This window comes from Salmo salar, chromosome 02, assembly GCF_965601325.2.
Source record: "Salmo salar chromosome 02, fSalSal1, whole genome shotgun sequence".
Classification (NCBI taxonomy): domain Eukaryota; kingdom Metazoa; phylum Chordata; class Actinopteri; order Salmoniformes; family Salmonidae; genus Salmo; species Salmo salar.
Window position 1 is genome coordinate 7,726,712 of NC_138292.1, and position 18,903 is coordinate 7,745,614.

The window sequence follows — 18,903 nt, forward strand, 5'->3', positions numbered from 1 at the left end:
GCAAAGCTAACTAAAAATCAGCATTCCCCAAGAGAGGATGGCTTCACTTCTGCAGTGATAAATTCATGAACTTCTTTGAGGAAAAGATCATGATCATTAGAAAGCAAATTACAGACTTCTCTTTAAATCTGCGTATTCCTCCAAAGCTCAGTTGTCCTGAGTCTGCACAACTCTGCCAGGACCTAGGATCAAGGGAGACACTAAAGTGTTTTAGTACTATATCTCTTGACACAATGATGAAAATAATCATGGCCTCTAAACCTTCAAGCTGAATACTGGACCCTATTCCAACTAAACTACTGAAAGAGCTGCTTCCTGTGCTATGTTGAACATAATAAACGGCTCTCTATCCACCGGATGTGTACCAAGCTCACTAAAAGTGGCAGTAATAAAGCCTCTCTTGAAAAAGCCAAACCTTGAACCAGAAAATATTAAAAAACTATCGGCCTATATCGAATCTTCCATTCCTCTGAAACATTTTTGAAAAAGCTGTTGCGCAGCAACTCACTTCCTTCCTGAAGACAAACAATGTATACGAAATGCTTCAGTCTGGTTTTAGACCCCATCATAGCACTGAGACTGCACTTGTGAAGGTGGTAAATGACCTTTTAATAGCGTCAAACCGAGGCTCTGCATCTGTCCTCGTGCTCCTAGACCTTAGTGCTGCTTTTGATACAATTGATCACCACATTCTTTTGGAGAGATTGGAAACCCTAATTGGTCTACACGGACAAGTTCTAGCCTGGTTTAGATCTTATCTGTTGGAAGGATATCAGTTTGTCTCTGTGGATGGTTTGTCCTCTGACAAATCTACTGTAAATTTCTGTGTTCCTCAAGGTTCCGTTTTGGGACCACTATTGTTTTCACTATATGTTTTACCTCTTGGTGATGTCATTCAGAAACATAATGTTAACTTTCACTGCTATGCGGATGACACACAGCTGTACATTTCGATGAAACATGGTCAAGCCCCAAAATTGCCCTCGCTGGAAGTCTGTGTTTCAGACATAAGGAAGTGGATGGCTGCAAATGTTCTACTTTTAAACTCGGACAAAACAGAGATGCTTGTTCTAAGTCCCAAGAAAAAAAGAGATATTCTGTTAAATCTGACAATTAATCTTGATGGTTGTACAGTCGTCTCAAATAAAACTGTGAAGGACCTCGGCGTTACTCTGGACCCTGATCTCTCTTTTGACGAACATATCAAGACTGTTTCAAGGACAGCTTTTTTCCATCTACGTAACATTGCAAAAAATCTGAAACTTTCTGTCCAAAAATGATGCAGAAAAATTAATCCATGCTTTTGTCACTTCTAGGTTAGACTACTGCAATGCTCTACTTTCCGGCTACCCGGATAAAGCACTAAATAAACTTCAGTTAGTGGTAAACACGTCTGCTAGAATCTTGACTAGAACCCCCAAAAAACATCATATTACTCCAGTGCTAGCCTCTCTACACTGCCTTCCTGTTAAGGCAAGGGCTGATTTCAAGGTTCTACTGCTAACCTACAAAGCATTACATGGGCTTGCTCCTACCTATCTTTACGATTTGGTCCTGCCGTACATACCTGTACGTACGCTACGGTCACAAGACGCAGGCCTCCTAATTGTCCCTAGAATTTCTAAGCAAACAGCTGGAGGCAGGGCTTTCTCCTATAGAGCTCAATTTTTATGGAATGGTCTGCCTACCCATGTGAGAGACGCAGACTTGGTCTCAACCTTTAAGTCTTTATTGAAGACTCATCTCTTCAGTAGGTGCTATGATTGAGTGTAGTGTTAATGTTGCGACAGTTCGTTTCTGGTATCAGAACAAAATAGTCAGCACATAGTAACTTCTGATTTAGCTGTACTTTAATTAATGCAAACACGTGTGTGGTAAATGGGTTGTTCGTATATACGGTCTCGCTGTTTTACCTCGCAGGGCAAAACAGAGAAGAGAACAACACCTCCTTTGTTCTCTCTTTTATTCTCTGACAGAGTTAGTTCCCGCTCAATGCTGGCCTGTCAGAGGGAGGAGGAGCGTGGTTTAAACTTGCTCCTCCTGTCGTCGGCGTGCAGGCTGATCCCAGCGTTGTGACGCACTTCCTGTTGCCGGTTGTAGTTCTTCTTGTCTTCAACAGTTGATTTACTCGTAGTTTATATACTTAATATTGTAGCATAGCTTCCCCGGTATATTATATAAGTTATGCATACAAATAGCCAGTTCAACCCTAACAATCCCCCTTTTCACACCCCTTGGGGTGTGAACATACTCCAATAAGAAATTTCAGGGAAATTTAAGAGTCCCCCTTTTGACACCCCCTAGGGTGTCACTCAACACAATTTGTATATTTCCATTTTTAATGATTAGATGATTTTTTTTTAAACCCTCACATCCTTCCGGCTACACCTCACTTGTACTAGGTTGACTACCAGTCACCCAGGAACTTCAAGCCCTCACATCAGGAAAGACAAATAGTATACACGACAAATTCATAACATATTATTCAACACGTATAAAAAGACAACCTTTTTGCGACAGTGGCTACACCTAACATGTGTGGGACAGACTCTTTGTCCCAGAACTTAAAACCTTTTCATCCACCTGCCACTACATTCAATACATATGAATTTATTGTGCATACGCTTTATTCAACCACTTCCTCAACAGTAAAACAAGGATCGTCCTCTGACAGATCCATCTTAGGCCCAGAGCTGGATTTCTCCGGGGACAATTCCATCAAAGGCATCATTCCGGTTGCTCTGACAACTTCTGTAAGAGACTTTCTTAAGCAAGGGATTATACAGGCAGTACAACATATCAATAATAGGAACACCAGTACTAGGGTCAGAATTCCAGTAGCCACCATAGATGTGTACTTGCCAAAAAAAGAAATTCATCCAATTTCCCTCGTCTACCCCTGCATCACCCTTCATCTCAGCAGATAGCTTGTCAAGTCTCAATAGGGCTTAAAATCATATCATTTCCATTACAATCCACCCATTTTGCTAGATATTTCACATACATTATAACACATCTATTTTTATTGGATTCAGAAATTTCACACAAATTCAAACTAATTCATGCATCCAATAGATGGTCTCATCTAACATGTGCTCCTCATATTTGAATGAATCCTCTACCAGGCTCGGCGGTAGGTACTTGTCGTCTCATTGGTCTGAACTTTGACTTGGTCCGTATCTCACCATCTGCTCCGTTATCCATCTCTCTAGAGTTCTGGTGATTAAACCTCTCGCACACGGGACCAAACAACAACCACACAACCCAAACACACTCATACAGGTGAAAGCAGCCCATAATACAGTTCTTGCAACACTTTTCCATTTCCCAAACATGAGCTGTGTTATTAGAAATGTACGTACAGCAATGAACCTAATCATTCTACCTACACCATCCTCTTTGCCCGTAACCTATCGAGAGTCAGTCTATTTTACCAGGTCATGAGGGGGGTGGCGGATAATTGGTCAGAGAACCTCTTTACTGCATCCCCGGTTTCATTCATGAATCTGTTGATTATAAAAGATGTCATTAATCCAATCCACATTTTTATTTATTGTCACCCACCAAATTAATGTAGTGTTAAAGCCTTCACATATTTGATTCATAGCTTTGTATTCATCTGGAACTTCCCTGAGGATGCCAATAGCATCCATCTAGACAAAGCTACTCCCATCCTGGTCAAAACTCCTCCTGTACCTTCTTTAGCCTCCTATAACAGGTCTCTGATAGTTAATTCGAACTGGTTGGACCAATAACCCCAGGGCGCAAGTTCCTAACCACCCTTTGTGGTAATTCCTGTCGTATCCGTCCTTTGCTGGTACTAGCCCACCCTTCATCAGTTATAGGTGCTATGAGGTTACACATTTTCTCCTGTGCGTTCAAACCTAAGTCAGTCAGATTAACGATTACTTTCAGCCATTAAAATCATCTTAATTCTCGGTGCCATTCTTGTATCTATCACACTGGTGCTCATCAGGAATTTAGGTGAACCGAGGTGGGTTGGCTGAGTACTTCAATCTGGCCAACCCATATTCCTGTACAGTTGTCTGCTTCCCCAGGAAATTGTTTAATGTTTACCTTAAATTCTACATCTTGATCTTCTTTGATTCCTTATTCTGTACGTCACTCATCAGTGTATTATATAGTTTATCTTTTACTTCTTCTCAATGACAACGGTATCGTATGATTAGTACCCGTATGTGGTGGATCTGAATATATCAGAAAGATTAGATTATGATGCAGCTCAGAGTTTCTACTCTTCCCAAAAACCGTCAACCCTCTCCTGCCCTTAGTCTCTCTGCTAGGTACCACCCCATACTCACACCTCTAGGAGCACACACAGTGATGAACGGTCGGGATAGGGAATCTTCGTTAAGGAGGTAACCCCCGGACCTTATTGGTTCTCGGTTCTTCTCCTAACTCTGTGTGTGATCATCAGTGCTCATATGTGTACATACCTTCTTGCAGTGGATAACGTGGACCCAAGTGACTCTCTCAGCTTTCCTAATGGCAAAGGCAATGGTTTAACAGCACCTGGTATGGGCCTTCCCAACGGGACTGCTTCCAGTTTTTTCTCCTCAGGGACTGGATCCACACCCAGTCTCCTAGTTGGATTGAGTGAATCACCTTCTCCTGTAATTCACCTGTTGGACACAAAATCTTGGACATATGGGTTTGGTTAACAAACAGTCTTCTCATGTGCTCTGCTAGTATATCTTTAACTTCTATGTCTACCTGTTCTGGCATCTCTATTCTCCCTAACTCTGGCATTCTATAGGCTCTACCTGATTAGCTAAAATGTCATCCATCATTTAAAGAGATAGATCCCAGTATCAACACTAGGGATTATATCTTGTCCTAATATTCTAGCTACCATAATCATGTCCACCAAGTAAGTTGGGAACGCTTCTACCCATTTGCTATACTTATCTGTTATTTTTAAACACCCCTTCTTCCCCTCAATTCGGAATAGTTCAATAAGTCCATTTCCAAATGTTGGAATGGACATTCTACAAAAAATGTTTTTGTTCTAGTAGCATCCTATCCTGTTCTATCGCCTGCTCTACCATACTCCCCCTATTTATACATGGCTCAAGCCATGTATCAATTTTGCTGCATTTCTTAACAATGTCTTTGGTAAGGTTAGTAAATACCTTATGTCAGCCCTTCTCTTGTAGGATTGCCCCCTTTCATTTTCCACATGTCCAATTCTCCCTGGGGCATTCATCCTTAGCTACCCTGTGCATTTCTCTATCAAGTGTCTTATCTTCTTTAAGATTTAACAACTACTTTCAACTAAATTATCATATCTTTTCCTAGCGAATTTTACCAAACATAACTTAAAATCAAAACTATAATACATGCTTATGGAGCCGATAGGATATTAATACATGGAGAGACTAACTAAATGAACCTAACTAAATGATCCTTCTATCTTCTATTCTTATGTCTTTTCTGTCTCTCCAGTGTTATTTCTGTCCTCACCCGTTTATAATTTAACTATGCTGGTCGACACTCACTAACCGTTATCTAATTCTTCTGTTTCACATTTATCTTCTCTTCCTTGCTTATGCTCTCCTCCTTCTACTTCCAACCCATCAAGGTCTCAGCAGTGCAGGGGGTACTAAATGTCTCATTGTCTTATTACATAGCTACTTAAATTTATCTCGATACCCTCAATAATCCTGGATCACCTACAGATGTCATATTTCCCTGTCCTGTTGACTTAAGTTTACCATTATTAACCTTAATTAACAACACAATATAATATTACTATTATATTAATTCCACAGTCTTGTTGTGTTAAATCTCTTCCACTAAATACAACCACAGCTGACTTCCTAAAGGAAAATAAACTAATCTAGATAATGTAAAAAGTACTCTTGCTTATTAATCTGAACTACTCCACTAAGAAAATGTATTATACCCTTGTTGTCATTCTGTCTTTTCATTAGTTCAAATTATCACTTGTGTCCAAGAACTTTAACTCCATCATAATTATCAGTTCTCCAAATTTCCTTAAAGTCAGTATCACAAATGACCTTAAATTCACCATCCAAATGGCTTTTCATTGCGGCTGATCAGACCACAAAAGGAAAAGTCACCAGTGGGGTCAAAAATCATACCCCCTTTTCAGAACCGTGTTTCTTACTATATTAGACAAATGAAGCTAGTAACTTTATCTACATTTTGTATCTCAATTTCCCAGAACATTCCCTATTAAAAGAATTTCACGTGTTTAATTAAAACTCAGAAAACAAAACTTCAAAATGCCATGTGTGTATACCCCTTTAAGATATCCTGTCCCTAGGAATTTTTCTCAAAAGAGCTAAGCGCTCCTTTTTCCATAAAATAACCACTTTGTCAGCATTTCCTCATACTACACCGATTCAGAAACCCAAAAGTTAACTACAAACAAAACCTAAAAATGCTTATAATTCCATTGTACTCCCCCCAATCATTAGTTTTAAACTTAATTGAACATGCGCTAACCTTGGATACAATACTGTACTTCAATCTATGAAACCCCATATTTTAACGTACTATTTGACTAATTTGACCCAAGATTGCTTAAAACCTTAAAACCCCTTCAGTTTGTCTGCAAACCGGCCCATTCTGTTTGCTAGGAATACCCTGCCATTAGACACAACTGTGTTTAATGTGCACCGTCCCTGTAAATATAAAATTAACTCAACCTGCAATTCACTGTACTGTCCTGACATTGTTCCACGTAATGGAAACAGAGTATAATGTTTAAATACATAAACTTCCTTTTCTAATTCACTGGTGTTACCTAAACATTCAAACCAAGAATCAATAACCAGCTTCACATCACCAAATGCTGCCTTCCAGCCAAACATAGCCCAAGCATAGCTCAGCGCACATAACCAATTCTCTTCTCATCTTTTGTTTTACCCGTAAGCAAAAATATAACCCACTACTCAACCAACGTTCTGCCTTACCTCTATAGTAAGATTAAAACCCAAACTTCACAACTTCCTCTTCTCTTTCAGCTTTACACTTATGAAATATCCAAGACTTTAAAAGTAACATGTAAATCGCCATACTTATAAAAATAACATCATTCAACTCTTTCTCTGTATGTCAGTTCCAGCAACAGACAACATATCATATCAAAATTCCCTCGCTATTATTTTCTAATGAATTAGCCTTTCAATTTAAACTAATCAAGCTATCAAAACGTTACATTTATATTTTAAACAAACGTATCTCTCCAGGCAAAACATATCTTCTAACATTTTAGTCCCATGGTGCATGGGCTGGAATCCGAACCCGGGCCTCCCGCGTGGCAGGCGAGAATTCTACCACTGAACCACCAATGCTATTACTTAGAGCTGCAATTTCGGTGGTTATGTCCAACTCAGTCACAATGTTTACAGGGTGTATTACAGTTTCTGGCGAGATGTCCCGTCCTATCGCAGTTAAAACACCGCTCCTCCCCGCTATTTCTCCTAGGTTTGTTATCAGGTACTCTGTTACCCCGACAGTTACTGTTAGTTGCTCTATCTCAACCGATTCACTCTTTTTGCAGTTTCGATCTATTTTATTGCAGTGTTTACACAGAACCTCACATTCTCTAGCAAAATGACCCGGTTTGTGACAGTTAAAGCATCCATCTCCCCCTTTCTTTTGTCTATTCCTATCCGGACTTTGGTTATGGTAAACGAGTCTACTGGGGGCTCTGGGTTGTGCAGCACCACTTACACGCTCTCGACTCCACGTTCTCATCATTATATCTCCCTTTGTTTCTATCCACTTTTTTAATAAAGTGGCTAAATCCTGTCCTCCTCGTTACTTTGTTTTTCTTTCCCCATTTCCTAAGTTTCTCTATCATTGTCAGTCCTATTCTCTCCTTCTGTCTGGCTTTCTCCATTGCTTCCATAATTTTACCTTCTCTGGGTTCTCCCGCTTTCTTCCATTTCCGCTTCAATGCTCCCAGTAATCTACCTGGCTCACCATCTGTGGGAACGCCATCAGGGGACAACACCCAACCATCCTCTATCCATATAGAGTTTCTCTCCTCGTCTCTTCCATTCCTTCCCTCCATTGATTTCAAGCGTGGATTTAAGAGCCTTTAATACTCTCTCCGCTTCTTCACTGGTATTCATGTTGTTGTTTTTTTTTACTGTATTATCCCCGTATTTATTTTACGACCAACACAAAAATAATTGATAAATCACCCCGATTCTAGCCCACCTATCTAAACTTGGTGTTCGTACACTTGACAAATACCAGATATCAACAAAATCAATAAATCAAACCATTCTACACCATCAAACATTTAAACATTAAAACAGCAAATTAATTGATAAATCAACCCGTTTTAGCCCCCCTTATTCAAACGTGGTGCCTGCGTACCATCAACCATTGAACATAAATCAATTGATAAATCCCCAGCAGTGCCCACGATAACCCATCAATTAAAACATATACTTCTACAAACTTAACCATACCCTTAGAATATCAAAATCACATTACCCCACCATTCAAAACATATACGTTACAACCCAAGGCACGCCTGCAGTACGTGCCTTACCAATAGCCACAATTATCGTCCTATCTAAAATATTCCTCCAGTCCTTTTACTGGCCTTTAAGTTATTTCAATTATTCATTTTACCCCCGGGTCGCACCCTCCAAGTGACGATCCCAGCCGGAGGTCTCAGTATTTTCTATTTTATTTCTCCGGGTCGCACCCTGTATGTTACGATCCCAGCCGGAGATTTCAATTTCTATTTTTTTATCTCCGGGTCGTACCCTATAAGTTAAGATCCCAGCCGGAGATTTCATTATTCAATTAGTCCCTGTATCTCCGGGTCTTACCCTGTTACGATCCCAGCCGGAGATTTCAGTATTTTCTCCGGTCCTAATCGTGACCTATAGTGTCACGGATCTTGCCGGTAGAACAATACTCAAAGTTACCCAGGTAATAACAACACATTCACCATGAGTTTGCATGTCACAATAATGACTCTACAATATTTCTAATCTACTCATAATAATTCATATTTTGTTCACTTACATCGAACAGGTGCTTCACAAAAGTAATTTGGTTAAAGCCAACATGCAGATCTTTAGTTATTATAACAATAGGTGTCTGCTTACCTGTTTTTAGTAGTCCGGACAATTTGTAAAGCAGACCGTTCCCCGAAAGCGAAGTCCAATTGGCTGATTAAATGCTCAGCGTAGACGTTCTATATACCAGATCGTCGGGGTTCACCATGTTAATGATACTTAATATTGGAGCATAGCTTCCCCGGTATATTATATAAGTTATGCATACAAATAGCCAGTTCAACCCTAACAGTAGTCTGGCCCAGGAGTGTGAAGGTGAACGGAAAGGCACTGGAGAAACGAACCGCCCTTGCTGTCTCTGCCTGGCGGTTCCCCACTCTCCACTGGGATCCTCTGCCTCTAACCCTATTACGGGGGCTGAGTCACTGGCTTACTGGTGTTCTTCCATGCCGTCCATGGGAGGGGTGCATCACTTGAGTGGGTTGAGTCACTGACGTGATCTTCCTGTCTGGGTTGGCGCCCCCCCTTGGGTTGTGCCGTGGCGGAGATCTTTGTGGGCTATACTCGGCCTTGTCTCAGGATGGTAAGTTGGTGGTTGGAGACATCCCTCTAGTGGTGTGGGGGCTGTGCTTTGGCAAAGTGGGTGGGGTTATATCCTGCCTGTTTGGCCCTGTCCGGGGGTATCATCGGATGGGGCCACAGTGTCTCCTGACCCCTCCTGTCTCAGCCTCCAGTATATATGCTGCAGTAGTTTATGTGCCGGGGGGCTAGGGTTAGTCTGTTATATCTGGAGTATTTCTCTTGTCTTATCCGGTGTCCTGTGTGAATTTAAATATGCTCTCTCTAATTCTCTCTTTCTGTCTTTCTCTCGGAGGACCTGAGCCCTAGGACCATGCCTCAGGACTACCTGGCATGATGACTCCTTGCTGTCCCCAGTCCACCTGGCCTTGCTGCTGCTCCAGTTTCAACTCTTCTGCCTGTGGCTATGGAACCCTGACCTGTTCACCGGACGTGCTTGTTGCACCCTCGACAACTACTATGATTATTATTATTTGACCATGCTGGTCATTTATGAACATTTTAACATCTTGACCATGTTCTGTTATAATCTCCACCCGGCACAGCCAGAAGAGGACTGGCCACCCCTCATAGCCTGGTTCCTCTCTAGGTTTCTTCCTAGGTTTTGGCCTTTCTAGGGAGTTTTTCCTAGGGAGTTTTTCCTAGCCACCGTGCATCTTTCACATGCATTGCTTGCTGTTTGGGGTTTTAGGCTGGGTTTCTGTACAGCACTTTGAGATATCAGCTGATGTACGAAGGGCTATATAAATAAATTTGATTTGATTTGATTTGAATAGCTGTATCAAACTCTGTCATGGAACATCCTCAAGGTTTAACATTTACAAAGGAATTGTTAGTATCTCAAATGTTATGCTCATTACTTCATAAAAGTCCATTTGAAGGCATTATATTCCAGGCCAGAGAGATCAAGATATCCCAACTGGCGGGTGACACCTCACTTTTTTTTGAAAAATGTGTCTCAAGCTAGATTAGCATTGGATATCGTGTAGCAGTTCTCCAAAATCTCAGGTTTGGCATTAAATCTTTCCAAATGTGAGATGTTTGTTTTGAAAGGAGCTGTCAGTCCAGCAGATTGTAACATCTCTGAAAAAGATACTGTAACCTACCTCAGTGTAAAGATCACCAAAAATCTTAAGGCTATGAATGATCTTAATTGGAACCCTGTAACTGAATCTGTAAAAAAAAATTATCCTCATGGTTAGGGAGGGATTTAAGTCTTCAAGGAAGGGTGCTTTAATCCAAAGCTGAGGGGCTATCTCGTGCATCCTCATGCATCCTATCTTTTTTCATCTATTGCCATTCCCAAATCCACTTGCTGTACCTTAGATAGAAAAACAAGCCACATAAGATAAAAAGAGATGTTATCACCAACAGGGTTCGTGATGAGGGTCTAAATGTCTTAGATTTCACTCTCTTTAATCAGATATCAAAGGTCAACTGGATTGAAAGATACATAAAAAATCCTCATAGTTTCTGGAATATTATACCTCATTTTGTTTTTCAGAAGTTCGGAGGGCTTCATTTTTTACTACAATGTTCATATATTGTGGGTAAACTTCCTGTGAAACTGGCAGATTTTCACAAGCAGGCTTTAATGTGCTGGGCTTTGTTGTATAAACACAACTTTTCACCTCGTAAATGTTTTATATGGAACAATGAGTCGATATTACATAGAAACAAGATGTTATTTAACCATAAATGGTTCTCGAAAAACAGTACCAGTACAGTACCATCTATACAGTACCAGTACAGTACCATCTATACAGTACCATCTATACAGTACCAGCACAGTACCATCTATACAGTACCATCTATACAGTACCAGTACAGTACCATCTATACAGTACCAGTACAGTACCATCTATACAGTACCAGCACAGTACCATCTATACACTACCATCTATACAGTACCAGTACAGTACCATCTATACAGTACCATCTATACAGTACCAGTACAGTACCATCTATACAGTACCATCTATACAGTACCATCTATACAGTACCAGTACAGTACCATCTATACATTACCATCTATACAGTACCAGTACATTTCCATCTATACAGTACCAGTACAGTGCCATCTATACAGTACCAGTACAGTACCATCTATACAGTACCAGTACAGTACCATCTATACATTTCCATCTATACAGTACCAGTACATTTCCATCTATACAGTACCAGTACATTTCCATCTATACAGTACCAGTACATTTCCATCTATACAGTACCAGTACAGTACCATATATACAGTACCAGTACAGTACCATCTATTCAGTACCAGTCAAAGGTTTGGACACACCCATTCATTCCAGGGTTTTTCTTTATTTTTACTCTTTTCTACATTGTAGAATAATAGTGAAGACATCAAAATTATGAAATAACACATTGAATCATGTAGTAACCACAAAAGTGTTAAATAAATCTAAATATATTTTATATTTAAGATTCTTCAAAGTAGAGACCCTTTGCCTTTGAGGTTACCTGGAGGTGTGTTGGGTCATTGTCCTGTTGAAAAACCCTTGAATGAGTAGGTGTGTCAAACTTCTGACTGGTATTATATATATATATATATATATATATATTATATATATATATATATATATATATATACATATATATAAACTGGAACATATTATTTTATTTATTTTTATTTTACAATCTTATTTTTCCTCTTTTTTTTTTCTTATAGTTTCCTAAAACTCACGTGTTTTTGAAAAACTCACGTACGCTTCTATAACTCTCGTCCCTTGGAACGAGCTCAACCAAGACAATACTCAAAACAAATTGTGAGCCAGGGCAACAAACTGGCTAAATGCAAAACGTATTAACTGCCCACCCTTGGGAGATAATCAGCAACCAAGTTGTCCTTACGACAGACATGTCTAATTTCAAGAGTTAACTCCTGCAATATCTGTAGTAACTTTCCTATCCTGATTGGTTCTTACCTCTCGTGTGACCTGGTTCTTACCTTCGAACTCACAGACGACCAGCTTGTTGCGTGCCTCTGGATAGAAGCAGGAGCAGATGAGGGAGAAAACAGACAGCTCCTTCATCTTCTCTTTGTATGCTGAGGGAATAGAAACACACCAGACTGTTAACACTGCTACGTGGAGGAGTCCAAAATGGCCCTCTATTCCCTATATGGTGCTTTAGCACCCTATTCTCTATATAGTGCTATTTAGCACACTATTCTATATATAGTGCTTTAGCACCCTATCCTCTATATAGTGCTATTTAGCACACTATTCTCTATATAGTGCAACAGTAAAGCAATATAGGGAACAGGGTGCCATTTTAGACACAACCAAAGTCAGACACTATAATGGCACCTATAGGAGATAACATTGTCATTATGCTGTTTATTGACTGTGGAATAAAGATCATTCATACAGGCTTGCTTCACACTGACAGTATTAAAGCGGCAGGTAGGTAGCCTAGTGGGTAGTGGTTGGGGCAGCAGGTAGCCTAGTGGTTAGAGCGTTGACCTAGTCACCTGAAAGGTTGCTAGATCGAATCCCCAAGCTGACAAGGTAAAAATCTGTCGTTCTGCCCCTGAACAAGGAAGTTAACCCACTGTTCCTAGGCTGTCATTGTAAATAAGAGTTTGTTCTTAACTGACTTGCCTGGTTAAATAAAGGTAAAATAATAAAAATCCTTGCCAGAGCTGCCCATAACTGATCATGAATTTCTGTTGAACTTGAGCGCTACTAATGAATTCTATCATGATCTGATAACAGTAAGCTAATGGGCATTAGCTAAAGGATAGATGCTACTCTTTCTTAGTGTTTTAACTGTCATTATTACGAGGAAGTCATCACTTCAATAGTGACAGAGGCATTTAGAAGAGACAGGCTGTGTCCAAATTCAAAATGGCACCCTACTTGCTTTATTGGGCACCACTTTGGATCAGGGCTCCATATGGCACACACAAAGTCTCTACCTCAACACCAACACCAAAATGAATACCTACTGTTTAACTATCACCCTACTGTATTAGGTCCTAGTAGCCCTGACTTCACTAAGGTACAGCATCAGAGAGCTAGAGAAAGAGCTCTGTCCGAAGAAGACTGCAGATTGTCAATACTGATTAGCCAACTGCTGCAAAGGCCAGCAGCGTGTGGAGCAGCCCATTGCTGCAGGGCTGACCACTCTCCCAGCCTGCTGTCTGGCGGCCCACTGCTCAAAACAGCCTGCTGCCACATGTCATCAGAATCACTAAGATCCAATGGAACTGCATGAATCCATTTCCATTCCATAATAGAATGTAGGCCCTACTGAACATAGCCTACTGAACATAGAATACATTCCGGCACTATGGAACCCCAAGAGCAAATATTTCTAGGTAAAACAGAGATCAGAGAACAGGAAGTAGGCCTATGACTTTTAAATGTTGGCTAATTCTATTGTCCGACTAGACAGAAAAGAGAATCAATTCTTTTGGATAATCAATCACTTTTACAGTTCCACTGAGAAACAACTCAGAAAAATGTCAAGACATAAAGCAACAAATAGTTCTCTCCCCCTTTATTGTGTGTTATGTTGACATATAACAGTTTAATTCAGTGTAGAATCCTTCACTAAAACAAAATACTCTAGGCCTTATTGTTTTGCATTGGCATATCATGGCTGATATTAATGACAAGGCCCTTATTCATTTATACTTTTTGTTTAATATCTTAATGTAACCCACATTTACTGTAATATAAAACACACAAAACTGCCAAATGATCCTAAATATATATCAGCCAAATTATGGTAACAAATACATGACTAACTATTGTAGCCCAACAAATGACCACTGAATTCAATGCATTGTCAGCATGCCCCTTTCATTCACCTAAAATGTATTCTCTATCATATTCAAATCAAATCAAATGTATTTGTCACATACACATGGTTAGCAGGTGTTAATGCAAGTGTAGCAAAATGCTTGTGCTTCTAGTTCCGACCATGCAGTAATATCTAACAAGTAATATAACCTAACAATTTCACAACAACTACCTTATACACACAAGTGTAAAGGAATGAATACGAATATGTACATAAAAATATATAAATGAGTGATGGCCGAACGGCATAGGCAAGATGCAGTAGATGGTTTAGAGTACAGTATATACATATGAGATGAGCAATGTAGGGTAAGTAAACATTATATGATATAAAGTGGCTAGTGATACATTACATCAGGATGGCAAGATGCAGTAGATGGTATAGCGTACAGTATATACATAAGAGATCAGTAATGTAGGGTAAGTAAACATTATATGATATAAAGTGGCTAGTGATAAATTGATTACATAAATTTTTCAATTATTAAAGTGGGTGGAGTTGAGTCAGTATGTTGGCAGCAGCCACTCAATGTTAGTGATGGCTGTTTAACAGTCTGATGGCCTTGAGATAGAAGCTGTTTTTCAGTCTCTCGGTCCCAGCTTTGATGCACCTGTACTGACCTCGCCTTCTGGATGATAGCGGGGTGAACAGGCAGTGGCTCGGGTGGTTGATGTCCTTGATGATCTTTTTGGCCTTCCTGTGACATCGAGTGCTGTAGGTGGCCTGGGCAGGTAGTTTGCACCTGGTGATGCGTTGTGCAGACCTCACTACCCTCTGGAGAGCCTTCCGGTTATGGGCGGAGCAGCTGCCGTACCAGGCGGTGATACAGCCCGACAGGATGCTCTCGATTGTGCATCTGTAAAAGTTTGTGTTTTTGGTGACTTTATATCAAGTCATTTGATTTAAAAAATAAAACAAATTGTCACATATACCACATATACCAAAAATCGAAATTGTATTTATCACATGCGCCGAATACAATAGGTGTAGACTTTATCGTGAAAAGCTTACTTACGATTCCTTTCCCAACAATGCAGTTAAAAAGTAAGGGGGATTAGCACAAAAAAGTAAATAGTAACGCAATAAAATACAGAGGCTAAATATATATATATATATATATATATATATATATATATATATATATATATATATATACTGCTCAAAAAAATAAAGGGAACACTTAAACAACACATCCTAGATCTGAATGAAAGAAATAATCTTATTAAATACTTTTATCTTTACATAGTTGAATGTGCTGACAACAAAATCACACAAAAATAATCAATGGAAATCCAATTTATCAACCCATGGAGGTCTGGATTTGGAGTCACACTCAAAATTAAAGTGGAAAACCACACTACAGGCTGATCCAACTTTGATGTAATGTCCTTAAAACAAGTGAAAATGAGGCTCAGTAGTGTGTGTGGCCTCCACGTGCCTGTATGACCTCCCTACAACGCCTGGGCATGCTCCTGAGGTGGCGGATGGTCTCCTGAGGGATCTCCTCCCAGACCTGGACTAAAGCATCCGCCAACTCCTGGACAGTCTGTGGTGCAACATGGCGTTGGTGGATGGAGCGAGACATAATGTCCCAGATGTGCTCAATTGGATTCAGGTCTGGGGAACGGGCGGGCCAGTCCATAGCGTCAATGCCTTCCTCTTGCAGGAACTCCTGAAACACTCCAGCCACATGAGGTCTAGCATTAGGAGGAACCCAGGGCCAACCGCACCAGCATATGGTCTCACAAGGGGTCTGAGGATCTCATCTCAGTACCTAATGGCAGTCAGGCTACCTCTGGCGAGCACATGGAGGGCTGTGCGGCCCCCCAAAGAAATGCCACCCCACACCATGACTGACCCACCGCCAAACCGGTCATGCTGGAGGATGTTGCAGGCAGCAGAACGTTCTCCACGGCGTCTCCAGACTCTGTCACGTCTGTCACGTGCTCAGTGTGAACCTGCTTTCATCTGTGAAGAGCACCGGGCGCCAGTGGCGAATTTGCCAATCTTGGTATTCTCTGGCAAATGCCAAACGTCCTGCACGGTGTTGGGCTGTAAGCACAACCCCCACCTGTGGGTGTCGGGCCCTCATACCACCCTCATGGAGTCTGTTTCTGACCGTTTGAGCAGACACATGCACATTTGTGGCCTGCTGGAGGTCATTTTGCAGGGCTCTGGCAGTGCTTCTCCTGCTCCTCCTTGCACAAAGGCGAAGGTAGCGGTCCTGCTGCTGGGTTGTTGCCCTCCTACGGCCTCCTCCACGTCTCCTGATGTACTGGCCTGTCTCCTGGTAGCGCCTCCATGCTCTGGACACTACGCTGACAGACACAGCAAACCTTCTTGCCACAGCTCGCATTGATGTGCCATCCTGGATGAGCTGCACTACCTGAGCCACTTGTGTGGGTTGTAGACTCCGTCTCATGCTACCACTAGAGTGAAAGCACGGCCAGCATTCAAAAGTGACCAAAACATCAGCCAGGAGGCATAGGAACTGAGAAGGGGTCTGTGGTCCGCACCTGCAGAACCACTCCTTTATTGGGGGTGTCTTGCTAATTGCCTATAATTTCCACCTGTTGTCTATTCCATTTGCACAACAGCATGTGAAATGTATTGTCAATCAGTGTTGCTTCCTAAGTGGACAGTTTGATTTCACATAAGTGTGATTGACTTGGAGTTACATTGTGTTGTTTAAGTGTTCCCTTTATTTTTTTGAGCAGTGTATATATATATATATATATATAAGGAGTATCGTTACCGAGTCAATGTGCATGGGTACGAGGTAGTTGAGGTAATATGTAAATAAATAATATAGTAAATAGTAACGCAATAAAATAATGAGCCTATATATATATATATACTGCTCAAAAAAATAAAGGGAACACTTAAACAACACAATGTAACTCCAAGTCAATCACACTTCTGTGAAATCAAACTGTCTACTTAGGAAGCAACACTGATTGACAATACATTTCACATGCTGTTGTGCAAATGGAATAGACAACAGGTGGAAATTATAGGCAATAAGCAAGACACCCCCAATAAATCAGAGGTTCAGCAGGTGGTGACCACAGACCACTCCTCAGTACCTATGCTTCCTCTTCCTGGCTGATGTTTTGGTCACTTTTGAATGCTGGCGGTGCTTTCACTCTAGTTGTAGCATGAAACGGAGTCTACAACCCACACAAGTGGCTCAGGTAGTGCAGCTCATCCAGGATGGCACATCAATGCGAGCTGTGGCAAGAAGGTTTGCTGTGTCTGTCAGCGTAGTGTCCAGAGCATGGAGAAGCTACCAGGAGACAGGCCAGTACATCAGGAGACGTGGAGGAGGCAGTAGGAGGGCAACAACCCAGCAGCAGGACCGCTACCTCCGCCTTTGTGCAAGGAGGAGCAGGAGGAGCACTGCCAGAGCCCTGCAAAATGACCTGATGCTATGGACTGGCCCGCCCGTTCCCCAGACCTGAATCCAATTGAGCACATCTGGGACATTATGTCTTGCTCCATCCACCAATGCCACGTTGCACCACAGACTGTCCAGGAGTTGGTGGATGCTTTAGTCCAGGTCTGGGAGGAGATCCCTCAGGAGACCATCCGCCACCTCATCAGGAGCATGCCCAGGCGTTGTAGGGAGGTCATACAGGCACGTGGAGGCCACACACACACTACTGAGCCTCATTTTGACTTGTTTTAAGGACATTACATCAAAGTTGGATCAGCTTGTAGTGTGGTTTTCCACTTTAATTTTGAGTGTGACTCCAAATCCAGACCTCCATGGGTTGATAAATTGGATTTCCATTGATTATTTTTGTGTGATTTTGTTGTCAGCACATTCAACTATGTAAAGAAAAAAGTATTTAATAAGATTATTTCTTTCATTCAGATCTAGGATGTGTTGTTTAAGTGTTCCCTTTATTTTTTTGAGCAGTGTATATATATACAAGGAGTATCGTTACAGAGTCAATGTGCAGGGGTACGAGGTAGTTGAGGTAATATGTACATGTAGGTAGGGGTAAAAGAGACTAGGCGATCAGGATATAGTTACAGCAGCATGTGCTATGTGAGAAAGTGTTCGTACGAGTTTCTCAGCAGTCTTATGGCTTGGGGGTAGAAGCTGTTCAGGAGCCTTTTGGTGCCCTTCTTGGCGCTCCAGTACAGCTTTTAAAAATATATATATTTAACCTTTAACTAGGCAAGTCAGTTAAGAACAAATATTTATTTACAATGACGGCCTACACCGGCCAAACCCGGACGATGCTGGTCCAATTATGCGCCGCCCCATGGGACTTCCAATCACGGCTGGGTGTGATACAGCCTGGATTCAAACCTTGGTGTCTGTAGTGATGCCTCAAGCACTGAGATGTAGTTCCTTAGACCGCTGCGCCACTCGGGAGGCCAAGCTTGCCATGCGGTAGCAGAATGAACCGAAGTTCTTGACAATTCTTATTCTCAGGGCCCTTCT

General features: G+C 41.2%; 1 long non-coding RNA gene across 1 annotated transcript; it reads right to left on the reverse strand.

The window, feature by feature from the left end:
- Positions 1-1,832: 1,832 nt before the first annotated feature.
- LOC145859573 (uncharacterized) lies at positions 1,833-9,726 on the reverse strand. Its single transcript, XR_014379809.1, has 2 exons — positions 9,126-9,726; positions 1,833-4,643 (listed from the first exon to the last, which is right to left on the reverse strand). It is a non-coding gene; the product is annotated as an uncharacterized LOC145859573 (long non-coding RNA).
- Positions 9,727-18,903: the final 9,177 nt, after the last annotated feature.